Here is a 24,023-nt window from a genome sequence, read left to right on the forward strand (position 1 = left end):
CACAATTTTTTGCAAGTAATTTCCGTAGACGTAGCGGTTTTGTGATACAAGCCAAAACATTTTTTTGTGTCTGCATAAAAGAAACACTCGATCAATAATAACCTTTAGAACATCCACATGTTTTTGCCAGTCTGTCAATGCATCCGTTTGCCAAGACTATCACTTTTTTGTCAGTCTCCACAGGGGGGATTCTTGATTCGCTGTTAAGAAGACTCACTTTAATTTCTCCTTTGGCAAAAGGTAAACCACGTCCTCATATGCTACCTTTGTGGCATCGGAGAAAACCATGAAGTTCAATTACAGTGACGCAATCCATCGACAGACAGAGCAGCATTTTAATACTCTTATATTCCAAAACATTTTCATGAAAAATATCACATTTTTTCTTATATGAGAATAATTTTATCACTCTAGTCCATCGGTGTTTATTGAACTCATTTTCAAATTCATATGATCACTACACTTTATTGTCTTTCTAATAATTTATGAATCAAAGTCTATATAGAAATATTAATATAAACACCTTATTTAACTCTATCTCAGCACACCTCTTCACTCTCTTAAAAAACTGCACTTTTTATTAATTACATAAGAGCAGCTCAATACCCTCTACAACTTTTTTCTACATAATGTAGCAGTTCTTCGTTCCAATCAATTTTATCTGCCATAAATTTTGTTATGTAGGTTTTACCTTGTGTGATAACTGGTCCTAAGCTTCCCAATGTATCAAAACTCCGAGTAATTTCAGTCAATGCTGAGAGTTTTGTTGGAAGCACTGAACCACGAGAAAACATTAACTAAATGTTTTCTTCCTTTGTCTCCCATGTTAAAATAATTGTTTTTAAAGTGGTGTTGCTAGTTCAGTTTTAAAATTACTACTTACTAGTTTAGAGTATTATTTCTAGATCCTTATGATTGGATGGAACACAATCTAGAAACTGTTTTATATTTGAAGACAATTTATAAAGTGTCATTACCCTAGTTAACATTCTTATTAACTGAGGTTGCAACTCAAGTGTAGTAGCCAGCACATGTTACTATGTCATCCACATTAGAAACCAGACAATGCAGCAGCTGCAGCCAGCGGCTAACGTTCTTTGTCACCAAGGGCTAATTGTTTCAGTATTCTAGTGGCCAAAATAGGGACACAAGTGCCATAAATAACAGTAATCAAATAAAATAATTTCAAACCTTCGTTCATCTTTCCATAACATACACTGTAAGTGTTTTTGTTCACGATTTACCCAAATTTGTCTATTATATCTTTATACATCAAAGGCTATTTTATGCTTACAAAATCTTAAAAGAATTGAAAAATAAGTTCACTTGAAAGCATCCGTAAGTAAACCATTATTCAACGAAACTCCATTGAACGAAGGTGCTCATGCATCAAGACGACAAGTAGATTTGTTTGCTGCTATCTTTCCTGAATACTCCATGATGAGGCATTATATTATAATTTAAATTACCCATAAATTCAATGTCCTGCACATGTCCTAAGTTTTTATATTCATTCATAAAATCAGTGTAAAGTGTTTTAAATTCTGGTTTTTTATCAAATATTTTCCAAAAATTTTCTAAGCCAAGATTTACCCAATTCCAAATTTCCCCAATTGATAAATTTATATTCTTCCCTAATTTTATTCCTGCGATATGCTTCACAGAACTTTTCACATTCATTTTCTTCGTCTTGTAAGCTGAGTGTATCGTGAATGTTTTCTAAGCTCCAAAACTATATAACATTGTTTTCAATTAATCCAACTGTAAACTGAAACCACAATTTTTTATCTCTTGGGCAAATTTAACAGCTTCGATAACATATATAGCCAAATACAGTTTCTTTTATTATAAAGGTATTAGTAATTTGGGTTGTGTCAGGCTTTTTAAACTATCGAAAAATAGTTCACCCCGTGTTAATATATCTACACGAAGAGGCTTATAGAACTCAGTGCCCGTCAGAATGATGTTTCGAAAAATTCGAAATTGTGAAATATCTATCTGGAAGAACTGGCATTAAATCAGCGATTCTAAATAAGATCAAAAAGTCTGCACATGCAAAAAATGTTTTTATCAGCGTTCAAAATTAATGCCATTATTTCTTTTTTTACAGCAATTGCCACCTAAACTTGAAATCGAAATGTTCACAAATTTTTGTTTCAAACTCCGACTATTTATGGATATCCTTGATATTTGACTTCCGAAATTTAAATAGGGCTCGAGCCTTAATCAAACATCCATTTCATTTTTCATATAACTATACCATAGCAGTATCGAAAACAACCTTTGTATTTTTTGTTGCAAACCAAGAAAAGACAGATTGCAGAACTGCATCCGCTTTTTCATTGCTAGTTTGTTTACAATTACTTTCTACTGAATTTCGACCTGGGTGCATGAGTCTGAGAGAAGAGACGACAAAAGAGGTGCTATTTTGCTCTGAAATAGAATTCTGTGTACTGAGCAGAAGGTAGCTGTGAGGTTCAAATTTACAAAATTTGCATGCATATTTTGTTTTGCAGTTAATTAACTGATGCGATTGTGATAAGCAACTAATGCAAAGTTTTTGTTTTTAACAAAATCAAATCTTCGATTAGAATTTTAAAAAAAAGAATCACAATTATACAACGGATGAGATGTTCTTTTTGCATTAATTCATAATGCACCTTTTGAATTTAAAATGAAATGTCTTACCTTGTTTTGCAAATTCTGACACTCACCTTTTTACGTATTTCCCAGAATTTGACATCTATCTTGCAGTAAATAATTTATTAGAAGTAATTGTACTATTGGTTTAATTTATTCAGTGGAGACGTATTCATTTTCTTTCGCTTGTTTAATAGTTTTAAAAAATGTGAACTAGAAATAAGGTTTTTTGAGGGGGTTCTGAGATTATGGCAAAGCACTCTAAGGCTATCTGCCTAAGGGAAGAGATGCCTTCGTGGAGGATTTTCTAAGAGAAACTGGCTCGTATGCCCGTTATACATGGGAAAACCACGAAACCTCCCATGCAGCCAGCCCCTTCAAATGGCATCGAAACCAGGTCGGAACTACCAATGTTCAGCGACTTTATCGCTCGTCCGCTAGTGGGCCAATTACACTATTGAATTGAGTTTTAGAACTATTCCATTTTCCGTATTTATCATCAAATTCATAAAGGTAAAAATATTTCTGGAAGATTAAAAAAAAAAAAGAGAAAAGTCAATTTTAAGTAAAAGTATTTCTGGAAGTTGTAGATTTAACTTCTGCATACTTCAAAATGCTTGCCTGAACTTGACCTTATTCAAATGTTCTAATTTGCTTAGATTTAAAAAATACTTAGATCTTACCTTTTACTTTTAAGATATTCATCAGTTTCGACAAACATGCTTTCACAATCCTCAGCGTCTTCATCTTTTTTGTAATACTAGATTCTTAACTTCGCGACTCTCTCTTCCGGAAGATTTAGGTATTCACTTTTATTACTCTCGCCGAATTTATAAATTTGCTAAACTTCAAAACCAAATTTAGAAAGCTTGCTTAACTGGGCTTTTATATTGCCCGCTCGTCTATTTAAAGCCTTATATCCATAGGGAACTTAAAATTCTTCCGTGAGACTTGACCACAAGTTTTGAGCAATACAGACAAAACCAAACTGAGGTTCAAATTCTTTTATTTAAACTGATGGTAAAAATTAACAAGGCACAAACAAGGGTTTACTTATTTAATTTAGCCATGCAATTATTATTTAATTTGATAAAAACATTATAAATCTGCTACCCCATTTAAGAGCACTAGATGTACTGTAGCTATTAAGGCTACAATACATCAAAACCAACTTCAGCCAAACTAAAAACTTTTGACGAAAATTTAAACAGCGCCAACAACTTATATAACAAAAGTTAAAATTTTTGATTTGATAAGTCTGTAACAAAATATGCTTCTTCGAAAATTAATTTCGTGAAACATAAATCCAGTGTGTCCGTAATTGATGAAAATCTGATTCATCACTTACGATGTGCAAATATAAGTATTGAGGTCTTCTTGAAAAAACAGAGACACAAATATCGTACTGATTATAGTAAACATAATATTATTCGACTGATTTACTGATTATTATTTTCATATTATTTACGTAGAGTCATACGAGTCCTATTGTTAATTTATAAATAATAGTAAAAACTATAATAAGATTGCATTCTGTGTTAAATTCTCACCTTAAAATTTATATATATACACATACAGAATGATTCAAAATTCGAGGATCAAATTTCTAGGAGGGATAATATATACCTACACCATTCGGAATTTCACAGTAATGCATGGTTGAAAATGCAGTCCTAACGATATAGGGGGATTTTTTTAGGGAAACGCTATGGCAGGAAAACCGTCAACAGCCATCCGCAAAGGAATTAGGATGGAAAACTTGAATATATTATGAACGAAAACTGATATTTAAAAACCATAAGCTTAAAATAATACTTATAGTCATGACAGTATATTATACTGTCATGACTTTCATGATAATGAAGTTTACCGAAGTTTCGTCAAGTGGGAACAGAAGGGAATATCAGACGTTTCGAAATACTCCCGGCATCTGTCGGCTTTTGCGGGAACCACAAGGATGCGCCATTTGAAAACGGCAAGTACATTTTCCATCACGTACGCCCCGTTACAAATGTCGGGGACCTTCGTCATCAAAAGAGCCAAGGCTTTTTTTTTTTTTTTTTTTTTTTTTTTTTTTTTTTTTTTTTTTTGTGGTCTTTAAATATCAATTTGCGATCACGATGAATTCCAACAACTTTTTTCCCTACTACCTTTGATCAGTTGGAGGATAAACAAAGATGCAGAATGACAAGCCATTAAGAGGTGGAAAAATTCTTTATTTAGCGACAATTTACAATACATGTACACTTTCACAAGATCTCCAAGCTCCGACCATTCATCGTTATACAATAACGACGCATTGGCTGTCGAACCCTTTCAAAAATATCCGGCATGTCACGGATGTTTGCAAATGCAACGGAGATTCTTGTGACACTGGACAATGGACGTCTCATAGACCATTACTTTTAGGGTTCCGCACAACAAGAAATCTAGGCTAAACAAATTGGGTATCGTGATGGCCATGGAACAGGTCCTCCACGCCAAATCCACTACTGCACATACTGTTCAAGTAATCCCGTATGGTGCAGGCAAAATGAGCTGGAGCTCCATCGAGCTCCCAGTGAGCTGGATCTGGTACCATACTGTACGTCGAACAGACATAGGAAGATTATTGAGTAATTGTGGCAGTATCTCCTCCAAACAAATGCGATATTTTCATACATACACAAGTAATAAATTATGAAATTTTATTGAAAGTTTTTAATGGTAACGATGAAATTTTTCTGGGAATACGGAATGAAGCAAGATGGCGTGACACCACCGGATCGTAGAGAAGAACCTGTGGTTTATGGTAGTATTACACAATTCGGCTGGAACCAAAATAAGGTAAACTTTATTGGCATGCTAACAGGAAGCATTTGCGTCTGATGGATCTGAATGATTTTCCTTTAGTTTTGTGCTACGGGAAAACCACAACTGAGTCCAACTTGAACTTTAGACTGAAGTCTACTACTTAGTGAGTTCCACCCTGAATACTGTAGACCTAAAAAGTAGGTGGTGAACACAGCGACGGTCATTCTGAAACTGCGATCACAGAGAATAACGTTGATATAATGCGTCGTAAACTTGAGCAGTTAAGCAGGTCGTGTATGAGGAAATTCTTGCATTCCTATGACATTGGTACGAGACAAGTTTGAGATGATCCTGCTTGATCACTTGGACTGAATCTCAGGAACAAATCTCGGGAAGACCTTCGCTTGTAAAGAACAATGCATATCTAGGTATACACTAACATACGGAAGTATACATATACAGTGAAAGCCTAAAATGCAATAATGCACAACGTATTTAGTTAAAACAAAATTTTCAGTGCATCAGATGTAATAAACGTCGCAAAATCTGACCGCAATTAAACAGATAATAATACAAGCTTTTTATGTGATGACATTGCAAATATAATAAAAATCCTGTGACTACTGTTTGCAAAACAAAAATTTTTTGGAATCTGACTCATTGGTACTCCTCCTTTTCTACCATCATCTTTCGAATGCCCTTTAGAATAGACGAATTTTAAGTGTCCGCATTCTAAGATAATGCAGACGCAAAAATCCCTTCTAATTGTTTGTATTTTTACTTTAATAAGGTAAATCAGAAGAGCGCTATCTGTGTTAAGGAAATTATTTCTTCTGGGGGTATTTTCTGAGGAAAACTAGTTTTTTTTACTAATCATCCATGCCCCATCTGGAATCAAAACTTCAGAACATCAGTGAGCAATCCACTTCGACGAACTACCAAATGGATCGTGATGGACGTTTAGTGTTAATCAAGCATAATGTCGAATTTAATTAAAATAAAATCAACTTTAATACATTTGCATCATACACAACTAGGTAAGAGAGTAAACTGTCTTTTATCTGTAAATGATTTTTTTAATTAATTAAAATTGCTTCCTCTTTAGGATCTATCAGTATGAAATGTGTGCGATAAAATATGTATGCCATCCTAAAATTTATAGCCATCGAGGAAAAGAAACTGAATTTTCTTAGTATGCGCTGAAACACTTATTTTAATAGTAAAAGCAAATCGAAACTAACTCAATGAGTCAGCAATGAAGGTTAGTTTATTTGATTATGGCAAAGCCTCGAGGGTTGTCTGCCAAAGGGGAGGACTTTCTAATGGAAACTGGCTCGTATACACGTTGCACATGGGGAAAACCACGAAAGCGTCGATGCAGTTAGCCCGTTCGCGAGATTCGAACCTCGGACTGAACTACCAATCTTCAGCGACTTTACCATTTGGCCGCTGGCCATGTTATCAATGAAAGCAAAATAAAAAATAATAAGCATTGTCTTGTAAACTGAGTTCCTGGGCGTGAATTTTTTCATATATAGAGAGCATGTATTTCCAATCCTGTCATTTGAATGGAAAGCTCTGCACATAAATATTTAAAAAAATTATTATCTGACTACCGAATTTGGTATGCAAGGTGTTTAAAATGAGTAACATGATTTCAAATAATTATACTTAGAATAATATGTTAGAGTTAACAGAAACAATTGCAAATTATTAAGTAAGCTCTCAAGTTTCACGCATTGCAATTATAAATGTTCTGTATGTCCTCACTTGTTTCATAGACAGCATCAAGGCACTTGTTGAATTTATCCCAAACGCGTTTGAAAGTGTCTTCTTCCACAGGAATGACTGCAACTGTAATTTACAGTAATAAAAATATTTTAAATGATGGAAATATCCAGATTTTTACCTTTTTTAACTTAAAAATTAGTTTCACGATATTTACGAAATCTGACTTTTTATACGGCGCTCAGAGTTGGTGCACTTATATATAGGAGTAGTTTACACTCATTATAAAAAATGAAACACAAAATATTTCACTCTCGCACGACAAAAATTGACCGAGATATTTAATTTTAAAATTTAAGAACTTATTCAGAGGTCGTCGACAATTGAAGAGCGAAATATTTGGAATTGTATGTAACTCAAAATAAAATATCAGCTTAGGAAAAGGTTTCTGATGTTAAATAAAGAGTGAATAAGTTAAATTAAGTATTGCTGTAAAGACTATAGTGAAAATTTTTGATCAATATTTAGAATTCTTGTTTAGAAAGCAGTAGAAAGAAGGCTTTTATTAGCACATAGCCAACATTTAACACTATTTTTATAAATTAAAAGCGAAAAATAATTTTGGTTTAATGGATTTTTTTGCATTATTATGATATTAGATTCTATAGTAATAGTAATAAAACATCCTCTCAAATTTTGAAATGATACAACACGGTCAATTTTTTTCGTACTTTGAGCCAAACATTTTGTGTTTTATTTTCCATAACGTGCATAAAAGTTTTATGAATATAACTAAAGGGATCGGAGGACCACATAAAAAGTTAGATTTCAGGATTTTTAAAAAACTGATTCTTTACATTTAAAAATGGCATAGTATTAATATTTCCGTTCTTTAAACACATTTCTGTGAGTGGACCTATGGTTGTGAAGATGAAATCCGCATAAGGACTTTTATGTGTGCATGAATAAATATGGTGATTTTTCTCAAATGTATGATACCTCATAATGGACAGGGAGTAATTTTTATGAATGAACAATAAAAATTTCTCAAGGAGCGAAGAACATAATAAGCCTAAAAATTAGGGGGATTAAAACGTTTCGCTACCTTGAGTGATTGCTGACGAAAGATTGTGAATGTATTCATGATCACAGTAATAGTTCAATTTACTTCCATAAAAGCCGAGTTAGATGCATTGGCATTTTTTATAACTAAGTGATCTAACATGAAATATTTGGTACGAACTCTAAAAGCATTTAATTGTTCCTTTTCTAGCTGGGCGATTAAATACATAATATTTCTTCATTATGATATTTTGCGAATACTGAAGGGAAAAATAGGGAAAGGAATAGCCATTCTCAAAAGTCATTAATCTGAAATACAAATTGTTTTATATTGTACAGACGCAAAATGCCTTACAGATAAGAATTTTAATTGCTGTTTTACTTGTGAGCATTACATTTAAGTAAATTTGAAAGAATTTTTTCGCTTTCCCCACAGCGTTCCGCCGTAATGCAAGTGATAGCACGTCCAAGTAGCATTCGAAAGATCCGTGCTCGAAACCTTGCTCCAAAAGAAGAAGTTTTTTTCGTCTTTTGTTCTTGCTTCAAAAGTTCTGATGTCTCTATAGGTTTAATAAATTTAAAAAGGGCTTAGTATTCCGTGCTAAATATTATTTTCTTCGTTTATATCTTTAAGAAACTTTATAAGTTTTGTGCAAAACAAAATATTTGCATTAAGCGCAGTGAAAGAACTAGGAGTCACATTTTGATTATGAATTAATAACAAATGCAAATGATAATTTGCAGAAAAATGCAACTTTTAATAATACGATTATATTAAAGGAAAGTAAATAAGTTAAAAATTTAATTTGAAAATTTGGGAGCAATATTTAAAAATTTGCATTCCTGTTTATTAATTAGATCTCCGGGGTTTTTGATAATCATTATACTCAATTTGCATGATACACATATAAGGTCATTATAATCTGTTAATTTAGGATTCAAAATTATGACAAGTAAAACATGAATTTGACTCTAAAAGTTTTATTTTACATTGGTAGTTGATGGAAAACCCCCCTAGGAAATAAAGTCTTAAAGATAAGGAAAACTATCCCGTTTATCTGAATCAGAATGTTTACTGACATCCGTAATTAGAAGTCAAATATACCAATACCTTTCAGTCAGATTTCTTATTTTTATTGAGCTTTTTGGCTGCAAAGTAAGCAAAACTCTCGAAATTTACCATAAAATTTGAAATCAAAGCTCTGGAGCTAATGCAAAAGTAAGTATACTAACCTAATACTATTATTGGACTGAAGTTGAACGGCAATCTTTTACTACTATTTTAGAATGCAAGCATTTTAATTGCAAATAGTGTAGATTCTTCGTTATTGCTACATAAGTTAGAAATTTACAAATTGAAGAAAATAATAAAAAGCTGATAAATTTGATTACACAATGAGACTATGTAATTACTTAAAAACATTTATGAACGTCGTGAACTCTCTCAGGAAAGGAAGTCAACGAAATGTTTTGTTTTCACTAGGTTTCCTGAAAATTAGATGATTTAATACGATTATTTACTCATACCTCACTGATCTGATTAAACTGAGAGAATCTTGTGTACCAGTATTTTACTCTCAAACATGATACTTCATTATAAGACTAGCAAAACCTTACTACATTAAAATTTTTATGACATTTGGAAAACTATATGAATCGCAGATATTTATACTGATAGTAATTTTTGTTAATAATACTTAAAAGTAGGGGATAATTATTTAAAAAATAGACTGAATGAAAATTTCGCCTAAACGTTAATTATCCTGCATGCTATTCTGTAAATCAGGCTATGCAATCTGATAGTTTCACCTTTTCGCCATCTTTTGAAATTTAAACGTAACGTCAGCCCTTACATTTTCTAAACAGGTTTAAACACTCCGCCGGTTACATAATATGCTGTCAGCGTTTATTTGCAATTTAGATCGACCCCGTTAGCTTAATCACTTCTTTATCATAGTTCATTATCGACTTTCAAAATAGATGAAACCGATGATATATGTTAATGCATTATTTTAACCAGTATTAAAATTTCGATGTTATAGACAGATTTTATGATATTGATTATTCAACAGAAATATAATTCACAGTGAGTTTTGAATGTCATGCACTCTTGCGAAAGAGAAATAGTTACCTATGTTACCTTAAACGATGAAATGATTCAAACACTTTTCTAGATGGCGTAATGCATTTTTACAGTGATGCATTAAGTGTAGAAATATATTGTATCGCCAACAAAATAATTTTGAGAAAAAAATACAAAATAAGAAATATTAATACATGCTAAAAAGCAGCGCACACGATTGAAAAGGAATAGCACGCAGAATAGAAATATTTTATTTTCTACTTATTTGAGAAAGAATGCGATGCAATAATGTACAAGATAAAAGTAATAGATTTATAAATGTGACAAAACGTATAAATTTCATGAAACTTATAAGAGGTTTTAAAGAGACAATTAACAAAATTGTCATATAATATTGCTTTTAAACAAATGATATCTAACAAAGGGAATAATTAACAAATAAAATGATTAGCTCTGAAGAGTACTGTAAAAATTTAATTGTTAATTTCTCACTGCATAAAATTACAAAATAAGCTACTTAATGAAACAACCCAAGTTTATTTATTATACATATCCTTCAGTACTTAACTACTGAAATACTGAATACTAAAATGTCGTTCAGTACTTAAATACACTAAAATTAAAATTCCCTTATTTAACCTCTGCTCAGATATCTTTCTCTTCTCTTAACATGCCGCATTTTGTGTGGTTGCGTCTTTATAAATCTGAAGAGCCGTCTATTGTGTTTACCTCCAACACTTTAATATCATATATAATGGATATTTTATGTATGCATCTCAATGATCTGCTTCATGTGCTAAGTTTCAAAATTTCTAAGTCAACTGAATATTGTTATTATTTCATTCCGTTTATAGGTATTAAAAATATCAATTACGGTAACAGCAATAAGATTTACGATGCAATAATGCCGATACGATGTTCATAAAAGTATTGCAGAATGTATGTCTATTTAAGTGAACTATATTTAGCATCAATTTTTATGCTATTAACGACATAAGAAACTAAGCCAACCTTTTATTACGGAAATTTCGGAGCCCTTTCTTGTTTTTCTTTTTTCCCTATGAAGCTGGTAATAATGAGATCTTTTGCGTTGCTGTGTTCAGTTACAGCTGAATCCTGCTAATTAGTTATAAAAGTATTTTTTGTAACTTTTAAAAATTTAAAGATGCAAATATTCTTAAAGCACTTGCAAAAAAGATCTTCTTATTGTAGAAAAATTACAAATTTAAATGATTTTGTGAAAAAGTCTAATTTAATCGCGTGAAAAAAAGAAGCAAAACTACTGAGGCAAATGGGGTAAAAGGTTTAAATTTACGCGAAAAAATATTGCGAAAACTTAAACTTAATATCGCGGCCGTGGATGAGCTTAGGCACTTTCAAAAATGTTCGCCAGACAAGAACCTGTAATGCAAATAATTAATAAATAACTATAATACTAATACAGTTAAATTCTGTCAAAATTAACAGTCGTTGTATGATATTCATTTAGGTAGACTATGTTTTCTATACATTCTACGGTACATACACAAATGTTATTCTTTCATATAATGTTTGATAATTAACTATTATTTTGCAGCACCGTTACTGCAAGATTTAATCTTGGCATAGGTATTATTAGTAATATCAAATATTTTATTACAGACTTTGCACTCGTAAACTTCACTATTTTTCAAACCAGTACGATTTGAATTTAATCTTGCTAGATACTGTTGAGGTAAGCTTCTGGCAGCCTTGAAATCTCGATTTTTCTAAACACACATATATATATGGATCTATCTATCTAAATATATATAATAATAATAAATTAGATGCTAAGGTTCTTAAGATAGACAATTCAAAATTATAAAAAATTACGAGATTTGGCAAAACAGCGCCGTTTGTAGATTGCGAAGATTCAAATTTGAAAATCTGGAATGCCTCCAAGCTGATCAATTCTTACAAGGAAATCAAACTAATGAACGAAGCTATAAAATGCTAAATCAAAACATATTTTGGTTGTCAATACACACAAATTTAACGGGTTTCAAAGAATTGAATAAAATTTAATTCTTGAAAAATTAAGTTAGAATACAAGAAATTCGGAAACCATTTTACCATGAAAAGATGAATCATATTTGAATCATTTAGCACTATACAAACACAACTACATTAGATAATAATAAATACTTTGATTACGGCTTGAAGATATATTACAGATGAAATGCAATAAAAAATTATCAAAGCAGTAATCTGTTTTACACCAATTACTATTAGCGAACTTAATAGAATTGCAGAAGCTTCAAAACTGTACGGCCACCGGCGGCAGGTAAATTCGCTAAAATACAGTTAAGTCAATGTGATTTCAAATCATAGTACACAGAGTGACTGCTTGGAAGCTTAGGGTTTTTCCCCCAAGGCTAACGCGAATATAGGTATTGTCCCTGAAACAGCCTCCTTTTCTTTTAAAACAAAATAATGCTCTAAAATTTTCACCTATTTAATATTATTTTGCACACATTGCAAAATACATTACAATTTTTTTTTAATCTTTCCTATATTACGCCAGAATTTTATCTTTTTTTCCCTTTAAACCCGTGATACACGATTGAGACTTCATGTGGTGGTTTCTCCAAAATTCATTATATAACGATACAACTGTTACAAATGTGTCATCTGATTCATTTTTCAAAGCTTGCCTCTTCAATCTAATGAGGTGAAGTTTTGTACTATTACTTCATCAACCGTAATTTTCTTGAGACTTTCATATTCTTCCAAAATCCCGTTTCAAAATCCTGAACCGATTTTCCTGTTTAATGTTCTGTTGGATAAAATTAGATATTTTCAATTGTCTGCTGCATAATCTTGAAATAATATCCATACCCCATTATATTCAACTATAATACAATTAATTCTAACCCAACGTCTCTCTAATTTTTTGATTTTTACATGCAAAATAAAGACATTAAAATAAAACGAAAAAAAAAGGCAGAAATTTGAATTTCAGTCAATATATGTAAGGTAACATAAATAAAGTGTAAACAATTTGATTATAACTAACTTCAAAACAGACTGCAATATTTTTGCAAGACGAAAGCTGTGCGATTATTCTCTTGACTAGATAAGGTTATAGAGAAACGTAATTCTTAACCTTCTGCCGTATGCAATAGAGAAGTTTGGAGTTGCAACACAATGCAACTGTTAGATTTTATATGATATTTATTTATTTATTTATTTAAATTAAAAATTACATGGAAATGTGCGTTTTGTTTATTCAGAATAAAATTTTACTTCCAGCACAATGTGTTTCATGTAGAAAATTAAAAATAAATATCAACAAAACCAAATCATGAAATAAACTTTGCCAAAAAATAGGCATAATGAATTTGTCACATGAAATGCAAAATAAAATACTTAGTTAAAAAGTTTCAATAATAAAATTTTGTCTTGTTTATTTCTGAAATATCTGAAAAGATAACATTATAGAGCAAAAACACGTATGAGGTAATAAAAAGAATGTACACAGCTGGCAAATTAAAGTACCATTTTTCATCGAATAAAACCATTCATTCATTCAGTATGAAAAGAATTATAGAATAGTGTTTTGGGAAAAATTCAGTCTAGAGTCAATTAATTTTTTTAGCACAAAACTATGAAAATGCAACTGTGCAGCGGCGAGTGGTAAAGTCTCTAAACACTAGTAGTTCAATGGTAGCTGGTTCAATGGTACACTGGTAGCACAGTGAATGGGCTGGCTGCATGGTTGGCTTTTGTGTTTTCTCCATGTATAATGCGAATAGTCAGTTTCCCTTACAAATTCCTTCCATCCCTCATCTTAAGCAAATAGCCCTCGTGTGCTTTGCCATATTCACATAACCTCACCTCCCCATTACTACGAAGTGTTTTCAAAATATCCCTGCCTGCGTGACGTAAGTATCGATTAACAGTTAAATTGCCTCTCTTTTATAAGTAATTTTGCGTGAAGGTATTTATTTGCATTGTTATTTTAGGAAAGATTTTTATAATTCTTAGTATCATCCGCTTTTAAAGAAATACTTTTCTATATCGCATATTTTTCCATAGAAGCTCTTGTAATATCAATTAAACTTCATTTTTATTTAATTTTGAACAAAGAACCGTATTTAATCCTTCATCACCTAGCTTTTTATACAAGAAAACATCCAATAAGAGTACTAAAAATCATTCAAAGCCAGAAAATCGGATGTCGTAACATACCATCATTCGAAAAACCACGGAACTTGTAAAAAAAAGATTCTCCAGCATTCGAGAAAATGCCAAATAAAAGCGAAATCGAAAGACCCGTGTTTGGCGTCGACGGAGAATGGACCCGCAGCATTGCGGTGTGTTTGTACAGCGTCCGCACCAATTTCTCTCTCCTTGTGCTTAAGTCTCGGCTGAACGAAGCAATTTAGGCAACTGATACAACTGTTGGCGGCTTCAGTGTTGGGAAAGGTTCGGAATTCTTTTTTTAAATCTATGTATTTTGGAAGACTCCAAATCTGGTGGTCTACTACTTTTAGATGGAGATATCTTTTAGTCTGCAAGCTAAAACGAAAAATGCATGGAAGCAAGGCATTATTTTTGACGATTTGGATTTTATAAATTTACTTACTGATATAAAAGGTTTACAAAATTTAATGTTTATCTGTATAAGAACTGGCTAAAATAGAACTGTTGTATGGAAGAAGTAATAGGGGAATGAGGGATTTCACATTTAAGAAGTCCTATGAAAGAAAGAAATTTCGAGCCCTTTTCTAACGTTAAAATGTTATGATGAAAAAATCTGAAATAAGAGGCATGTTATATTAATGAATAACCTATACATACCAGCAAAAAGCTGAAGCTTTATCCACTAGCTAAGGAAACACTTGCTATTTTTGAAATAGCAATGATATAGCATATACGTCTTGTTTTTCCTTAGTAAAATTAGCCAAATGAAAAACATCATTCTTATATGGGTAAAATTATGCAAGATAACATTCATTAAAATGCTGGGGGATGGTATACAAATACTTTTATAGACAGTCACACATGTTACGTTTTCGAATGCAAATTTCAAAAACATTATTTTTGTAGAACTGCTGAAATTCAGTTTTATGCGGATACTGAGTCGACTCGGCACATTTTTCGGCAAATGAAAATCAATTAAATCGTAGAATTTTAATAGTTTTTCCGCCATTCTTTTTCTGTATTATCGACTAGTTCTTTTATTTATTTTAAGTTAAAAAGATATTTAGTAGGGTAAGATTCCTCATAGATTTGTTTATTAAAAGCTGTAAGTGACCAAATTTACCATAGTCTGAAAGCTCACCTACCTTTAATAATTTCTTAAATAGAGCTACGGATTTGTTACCACCATTTCATGCGATGTAATTCAATTTTTTTTGAAGTGGCTATTATAGCTCTTCGTATCAAAAGCGAGCGCAGTGCGTTAGTTGGATAATATTTGAAGTTAAATGCTATTGAGTTTAACAAGGCGTGTGCATTAATTACTTAGAAGCAAGGAAGTCTAAGTATACGATATTATTATTAAAGTATTTCAGTATATAATTCCAATTCTAACGCTTACGTGATTTTACCAAACGAGACGATCGTTGTAATGAAGCTTCCCTGCAATTAAATATTTGAGTACTTAAAAAGACTTTTCATATCAGTGAAATTATCACATGTTCTTTAAAAAACTATTTCTCTTTTTATCATGTGAGGTTGATTTTATGAAGTTTGCGTTCATTTAAAGAGATGAACTTTATATAGAAAATTAAGTTTATAAAATTCTGAGAAGGAACATAAACTTTAATATTTAAAAAATGCCGACAAATTTATTAATAACTTTAAAATTTAGCATGCATAATGAGTGTCTAAGCAGAAGATTAATTTATCATGGAAATGGCTGTACGCATATTCCCGGTGTATACTGATCTTGTCTGGCGATGGAAAAGTGCATTTCTCTTCATTAGAATTTTTTCTCAATTTTTTTAAAAAAAAATAAAGATCCAGACCTTCTTTTCTTTAAAGAATGCAGACATCATTAAAAATATAACTAAACGGATTCGCTAGGCTTAAAATGTCCATTTTGTTCAAATTAATAGGTAAGCGGATTGGATAATTTTTAGAATAAAAAAGCCTACTAGATCTTTCTGCTAATGGAGAAAGGTGCTTTAGTGGAAAACTTTCTTAAGGAATCTGGTTGGTTATTTGCAGTAAACGCATGAAAATATTACGTAGCCAATCCGTTCAGCAATTGAGAAAGGCACTCATGGTAACTAGCAGTGTTCCGTGGCTTTGGGCTTTCAGTCACTAGTCAACCTTCTCTTAACCACTTAACTGTTTTGCGCGAACACCGTTCGGTTGCTGCGAAAAGGGACTTTTTTTATTTGCCCGTACGCCTCTCGGACAATGTATTTTCCTACACCAATCCACTGATTTTTCCGACTTTCTTGCAATTTTTACTTTTGAGTGTTTTTAATCGATGTCTCTAGTGGTTCAGGAGAGATTGGACCGTTCAGTGGTAAAACCAATTCAAGAACAGGTTTTACCGCTTTTCATTGCGTAAAGAAATTCAACGAGTTTGTTTGCAAGTGTTCAGTATATTAGGCTTTGCGAATAGTATTTCCCAATTTTGTCATGAAATAAAAGAACAATGGGTAACAGGCTCATAACAGAATATAATTCTGATACTAGATCAGATAGGGAATCTGAATTTTCTATAAATGATTCTGGTAGTAATGAAAGTTCTTTACCGGAATTCTCTAGTGATGATGAGGAAACAGAAAAATCAGATTATCTAATAAAGGTTCGGAACTTTTGTAATCCTCCTCCACCACCGCCGCGATTTTCTTTCACAGCGAATTTTCTTCTTTCACATTTAGCTCCTGTAAAGTGTTCTTTTTAGTTCCTCAGTTTCGTCATAAAAAAGCCAACTTTAAGTAAACATGCCTAGATTTCGCCGTAAATAAAAATTACCTTAAATTAATAAATGCAACACTTGTAACACTTTTGACTGCTGATTTGAATTCATGTAATCGACTAGATTACTAAATTGTTTATAAAAATATGCTTATGTGTGGTCACAATATGGCAGGAAAATGAAATAGCTAAGTGGTTTATTTAGTTTTATGTAATAATGCGATTTTAATACTTCCGTATTATCCCGTCGACCGTGAAACTATGGCCTAGCAGTGGGATTTAGCTCCAATTATGGATAAGCATGACACTACATTGCACTCATAACATTTTCGTTTTCGTATGATGTAACCCAAATGATTCTTGATAAACCACCTTATGTTTTTATGAACAAGGGTATAAATTAAAATTACTGTTATAGTTTTCTTAAATTTTAAAATCAAAAATGAGTTCAATTGATGTAGGCTCACATTTGTGACTGCACTCCGGTTCATTTACAGCTGGTAGGAAGAATTAACATCTATTGAAAAGAGCTGTAAGAAAATGCGGGAAGGTTGTACTCAGAGCTTTCGTTAGAATCGGAGAGGCTAATGAAATACACTCATGTCCATAAATTAAGGATAATGCAAAATCAAGCAAAGGAAAAGTTAGAAGCAAACCAAATTTAACTTATTTGTAAAGCTTATTTATTAAACAAAAGGTAAAGAGCAAAAAAAGATGCTATATGTTTGATATTATTAATAAAATTAGCGATTTTTTCTCCCTGGAGCAAATTACAAAAAAAAAAAAAAAAAAAAAAAAAAAAAAAACTATTTACAAAAAACCAATATTACATGGTTGGTATGATTGTTAATACATTGTATGTCTCCCAGACGATGTAATACAGTCCGTACAACACCTAGGCAGGCTGAGTATCAAATTATCGATCTGATCTTGGGGGATATTACACCACTCAAAAAGCAATGCTCTCCGAAGTTCCGGTAGACATGTAGGAGGAGGTTGACGGGCTGCAACTCGTCCGCCAAGTATGTCCCACACGTGCTCTACTGCATTCAAGTCCGGTGAGAATGCTGGCCAGTCCATACGGGAGATATCCTCCAATTGAAGGCATTCGCTTACGATGTTTGCACGGTGAGGACGGGTGTTGTCATCTGTAAACAGAAATTGTGCGCCCATGGCGCCCCGAAACAAACGTACATGTTGTTCCAGAATGACGTCCCGATAGATTTGGCTTGTCATGGTTCCAATTTGAACATGCAGGTCAGTTCTGTAACCCAGAATAATTCCACCCCAAACGAGCAATCCTGCACCACCGTAACGGTGTCGTTCAATGATGTTTTCTTGGTGGTAACGGGTACCTGGAGCTCTCCATATGAAAGTCCGGCGAGAATCAGACTGCAAGCTAAACCCGGACTCGTCTGAACACATCACACAAGCCCACTGTTGCGGTGTCCACAATGCATGCTCTCTACTCCAGGCTAACCGCAGGCAAAAGTGAGTTGCAGTAAGTGGAACGCATCTGACAGGTCTACGAGCATATAGACCAATCTGTCCTAAGCGTCTGTACACGGTCTGCCTTGAAATTGTCGTACCAGTGGCTAAAGAGAACTGACAACACAGGTCTGAGTCTGTGCTCCGCCTGTTTCTTTTGGCAGTAACTGTCAAATACCGGTCCTCATTCGGCGTGGTAACTCTGGGGCGACCTGGCTGTAACGTCTACTCACATTACCATCATCTTGGAATCGTTGCCAAAGCCTGGAGATGGGCAATTCCAAGTTCGTCTGATACTTCCAGTTGGGTACGCCCACATTCCAGACGGCCGATAATTCTACCAAGTAAAAAATCATCCAAATGCGTCCTTTGTGTCATAACTATTCGATTATTGCACTGAAATGCTTATAAGCGCCTGCGAACAATTTTACGACTTTGCCTGCATTCCTTATATATCACTCTCTTACACTCTCGTCATTGTGACGTACCATCGATTGCATCTAGTTACTTCCTGAAATTTGCATATGATTCTTGAAGATGTGTGTAGTGATTTTACAGGTGATATATTTATTTTAGAGTTCGATTTTCGCGTAACTCCGAATTATCCTTAATGTATGGACATGAGTGTAGAAATCGACGGAAGTCTTTTTACGAAGCGAGTTGAATAATTTCGCAGCAATGGATTTTTCATGGACTGTGCAGAGAGACTCACAAATGTTTTATTGTAAGAGTTGCAGATAGAAATGCGGCTCAAAATTCCTCACAAACGATTGGTGTTACTTTGGCAGTATCTTTTCCAACTTTCATGGTTCGATGATAACAAACTTTCCCGTTTGACGGGATAATGCGCAAGTACTTTGATTTCTTCGTAATATCACAGAAAACTGTATGTTAACATGTAAATCTCAGAAAACTCATGCATGGTTGAATACAATTTGTAGGTTTTGCTTGCCCTATAAATGTATATAAAATTCATTTAAATTTCTTAAATCAAATTTAATCTTAATTAATTTTTTTGCAATGATGATCTTAATGTCTCAGTATTGAGTTTGGATCTTTAATGGTACAGATCCGTAAGCTATCGCATCTCGGTGTATATATTACCAATTTGGAAAAGAATTATGAAATAATGCCATACTTCAGTTTATCAATGAAAATAGGATTAATTTTGATGCAATAAAGAGAGATTAAAAAAAAGCTTCACTCTTTTACAAAAGAACCATGGCCTTAAAAGTAATAAACGATACAGTAAACGATGGTATTCTTTCCAAAGTAAATCATAAGGCCCACAAGTTTTAGGCAAAAGCAATGACTAATATCCAAGGGTAAGAAGTACTTCACCTAATTGATTGCCTTCAAAATAAGTTCTTAGCAGCTCTAGAAGAAAAAGCTTTTGAATATCTGTCAAATAATTACTACCAACAAAGGCTAAGATTGTCAGTTCATATAATTATATCTTAGATTTAATTGTTTCAGCTATCATTATAAACATTATAAGATATTTCTCCCGCCTTCTTAGCATGCCTTCGTAGTGTAGTGATCAGCACACTCGACGCGTATTCGACAGGTCTGTAGTTCGAGTCACGGCGAGGGTATTGCTCATTTTTCATCTCTCTTGCTTCAAAAATACCTAATGTCTCTACAGTGGCGCCCGAACTAAAAGGTGGTGAATGATGATTCTTCACCATCAGGATTTGACGATTGGGTCCCCTAAAACCCCAATTGCCCTATAAAAGGGGGAGTATATAAGGCATTTCTCCCGCCCTCGTAGTGCAGTGGTCAGCACGCTCGACGCGTATTCGAGAGGTCCTTGGTTCGAGTCCTGGCGAGGGCCTTGCTCATATTTCATCTTATTATATTATACAAGATGCCTAAGTAGATGTTTTAATACTTATGTATTATTCCGTCGACGGCTCAAGCAGCGCGATTTAGCGCTCATTATGAATGACCACTTCGTTTAGAATTCCGCAGTGATGATTTCCGCCAACGTTCGATGGGATAATAATAAACACCGATGCATTTAAAATAATGAGTTATTCATCAGTAAAAGAATAAAAGAAATAAAACACCAACATTCTTTTACGTTTCTAAAACTTCAATTTAGAAGCTATAAAATAAGAAATGCAACTAAAATAAGAACCAAGATTTTCGAATGGGAAAATCCAGCTACCAACATAAATGGAATGTCTAATAACTTAATGTACATGTGTTTTCCGATATATGATCTACTTATTATAAGATATCTAATAGTTTATTTTTTAACTTCTGTATATAGCATTAACGATGTTTTTTCGAGTACCTTCTGAAGCCCCTTCTTTTCATATTTCTGCTTCAGAAACAAATATATATTGCCTGGTTTTCCTTTTGCAAAACGTTCTTTCTGAAGTTCCTTCACAAATCTTTACTTGAAATTTTTCTTGAAATTCAATTTTGTTAATATTTTATTTGAAAAATTCACGAATTTATTAACTGAAAACACAAAGTGTTTTAAAATAATTGTTAAAAAAGAGCTTTTAATTAATGGCCTTTTTCCTTTGGTCTAAACCATCCTCACCGCATTTTATAAGATTACAATTACTACCGTTCCTGGAAATTGCTTCATGTTTTCATTTAGTTCTACATCTGGATATACTCAGATTCAAACATTTTTGGGCATTTGCGCATTATCCCGTCGACCGGCCAAGTAGCGCCAATTATGGATGACCACTTCTTTTAGAATTCTTCAGTAACGTTTGATGAATGGCAACCGCTGCCGAAATTTCCGCCAACGGTTAAAGGGATAATACGTAAGTAATCATTTTTGTTTATTTTCCCTTGAAGACTTGGTCTTTACCAGAGTTGTGTTATCACATTTCATAATTCTCTTTTAGCGAAACGCAGCTCGTGTATGCATACTACCGTCAAAAAAATACCCTCATATAAACATATAAACATATTTAACTTAAAACATTTTAAGTAAAATCATAGATTCAACTAATTTTGGCGTCAGTAGTGTTCTCGGTGTTGCATGAGAAATGCATAAATACTTGAAATTACTTATTTAAACTCTGGTATTTCATTAGGTAAGCTATTAAGAGAATTTGACTTAAATTCGTGGTTTTATATAAATTTCAATGACTTACTGCCGCTGGCATTTCAAATCTATTCAAAATTGCTAATAACGTAAATTCACATCATTTCTTGCGATGTTTTTACTGCTTAGTTATTTTCTTATATAGTTGATCCAATATAAAAGATGAAGCTCCCGGAAATTTACCAACGAGTAGCTCAATTGATCATACGCCTTCCTATGCTCAGCCTCATAGATTTTCAGACGACATAAAAACAAACAAAAATAATTAAATGATCACGAACTATCTACAAAGATATTTAAGAATTTACAAACATCCTGAAAAACATAGTTACATATTTATTTTAAAATCCCGTAAAGCTGCTATACAGGAGTATTATTTTAAGAACTATCATACGGAAAAGAACCAAACTTTCATTTTAAGCATTTTATAATTTCTTTTCAATAGGCACCTGATGAATTAGCATTATGCTAACATAAAACCGATACGCTTTCTTCTTAGCTCAAATTATTGAAACTACAAAATTAGTAAAAGACATTTTCTCAAGATCATAAGGGAAGACTTCATCATTGCTACTTTTCTTTCGATGGCTGCCAACAAAAACGTTTCTTTAAAATAAAATCAATTAATTCCAGACCTACATTACTCCCTTGTCAATAATTTAGTTACGATAAAAAGAAATCGTAGTAAACGATACTCGTATTTTTTTCCTTCTGCCAGTTTCACGATTTTTCTGCGCTCCTTGAAAACACTGTAGCATTGCAATGATTTTCCTTTCTTTTTCGGTTATTCGTAAAAGTTCTTGAAATTAGCTTGAGACTGCATTTGTGAACGAAGGATTACTTTTATTTTGGTGAAACTAAATTTAGCAAACATCAATTTAAACTTACTTTTCTATTTAAAAATGTAACTGCTTTCAGTATCACTTGTGCTCTTTATGACTATTATTAGTTTCTTTTCAAGCATCATTTTCTGTATTATTCTGCATTTCGTTTCTCAACAGCTGCTTTCTTAAAAAAAATATTTTCTGTCATCAGTAGTTCTTCTCCAGCTTCAACTTTGGTATCATCTGTAACTTCGTTTCCACATTCAGGTGAAGCCTTTTCACTCTTTCGCAGAAAAAATCGAAGCACCAAGACGTAGTTTTGCGATCGTGACAAGATTTGGCATGCAAAAACATCTTGATCAAACATGCAAATGATTAATGTTTCAAGGCAAATGAACAGGAATTGCGATCATAGCGTGCATTTCTAATGCTCAATTCTCAAAATATAAAACCAATAGCAGAGGCAAAAAAATTATCTTTTTTTGTTACTGCCATTGTAATTCCGTAAGGAAACAACTAAAGATGCCATTACGAAGATATCGAAGACCTTACAGACAACTAAACGACATCGAACAGGGTCTCATTGTAGGGTTGCGTGAAGCTACGTGGTCATACCGAGCAATAGGCCACCACTTGCAGCGTACAGACACTGCTGTGCAAAGATGTTGGCAGCAATAGTTGCTACAAGGAAATTGCCGACGAAATGAAGGCTCTGGAAGGCCAAGGAGCGCGAATGCGAGGCAAGATAGGATGATTGTTCACCAGGCCCGAATCGCCCCAACGGTATCATTGTCGACTATTCAACGCACTACAGCCACGTTTGTACCTCCGGTGGTACCGTTCACCATCTCACGGCGCTTGTCTCTGACGTGGAGTTAAGAGGCCTTTAAGACGTTTGCTTTGACCCCACAACATCGGCGGAGTCGTCTGGAGTGGTGTCACAGCCGATCATCATGGCTGCCATCAGACTGGCATCGTATAGTGTTCAGCGATGAATACCGCTTCACTTTTGAAGCAGATGACCACCGCGTTTGTATCTGGAGAGGACGGGGCCAGCGGTTCCAATCAACCTTTGTTTTACAAAGGCATACAGCTATAACCCCTGGTGTGATAGTGTCGGGCGCTATTTCTTATGACAGTAGGTCATCTTTAGTCATCCTTCGTACATCTTTAACAGCTCAACGATATACTGACACCATCCTGCGGCCGATTGCATTACCCTTCATGGCAAGTCATTCTGGGGCCATTTTCCAACAAGATAATGCCAGGCCGCTTACCACTCGCATATCTTTGGACTGTCTCCGTGCGGTTGATACTCTTCCTTGGCTAGCAAGGTCACCAGCCCTTTCATCAATCGGACGTATTACAGATTTTAATTCGGAATCTATTTATACGATCATTCGTCATAGAATTCTGTGCAGTGACTTTG

General features: G+C 33.5%; 1 protein-coding gene and 1 non-coding gene across 3 annotated transcripts in view; both read left to right on the forward strand.

The window, feature by feature from the left end:
• The window catches only part of LOC118203550 (uncharacterized), a 390,320-nt gene that overhangs the window by 17,627 nt on the left and 348,670 nt on the right, over positions 1 to 24,023 (forward strand). The gene's annotated exons all lie outside the window — the stretch shown is intronic.
• Positions 20,459 to 20,531, forward strand: TRNAT-CGU (transfer RNA threonine (anticodon CGU)). Its single transcript has one exon. It is a non-coding gene; the product is annotated as a tRNA-Thr (tRNA).

This window comes from Stegodyphus dumicola, chromosome X2 (genome assembly GCF_044657685.1).
Source record: "Stegodyphus dumicola isolate Sdum_Otavi_A_Nest chromosome X2, ASM4465768v1".
Classification (NCBI taxonomy): Eukaryota; Metazoa; Arthropoda; class Arachnida; order Araneae; family Eresidae; genus Stegodyphus; species Stegodyphus dumicola.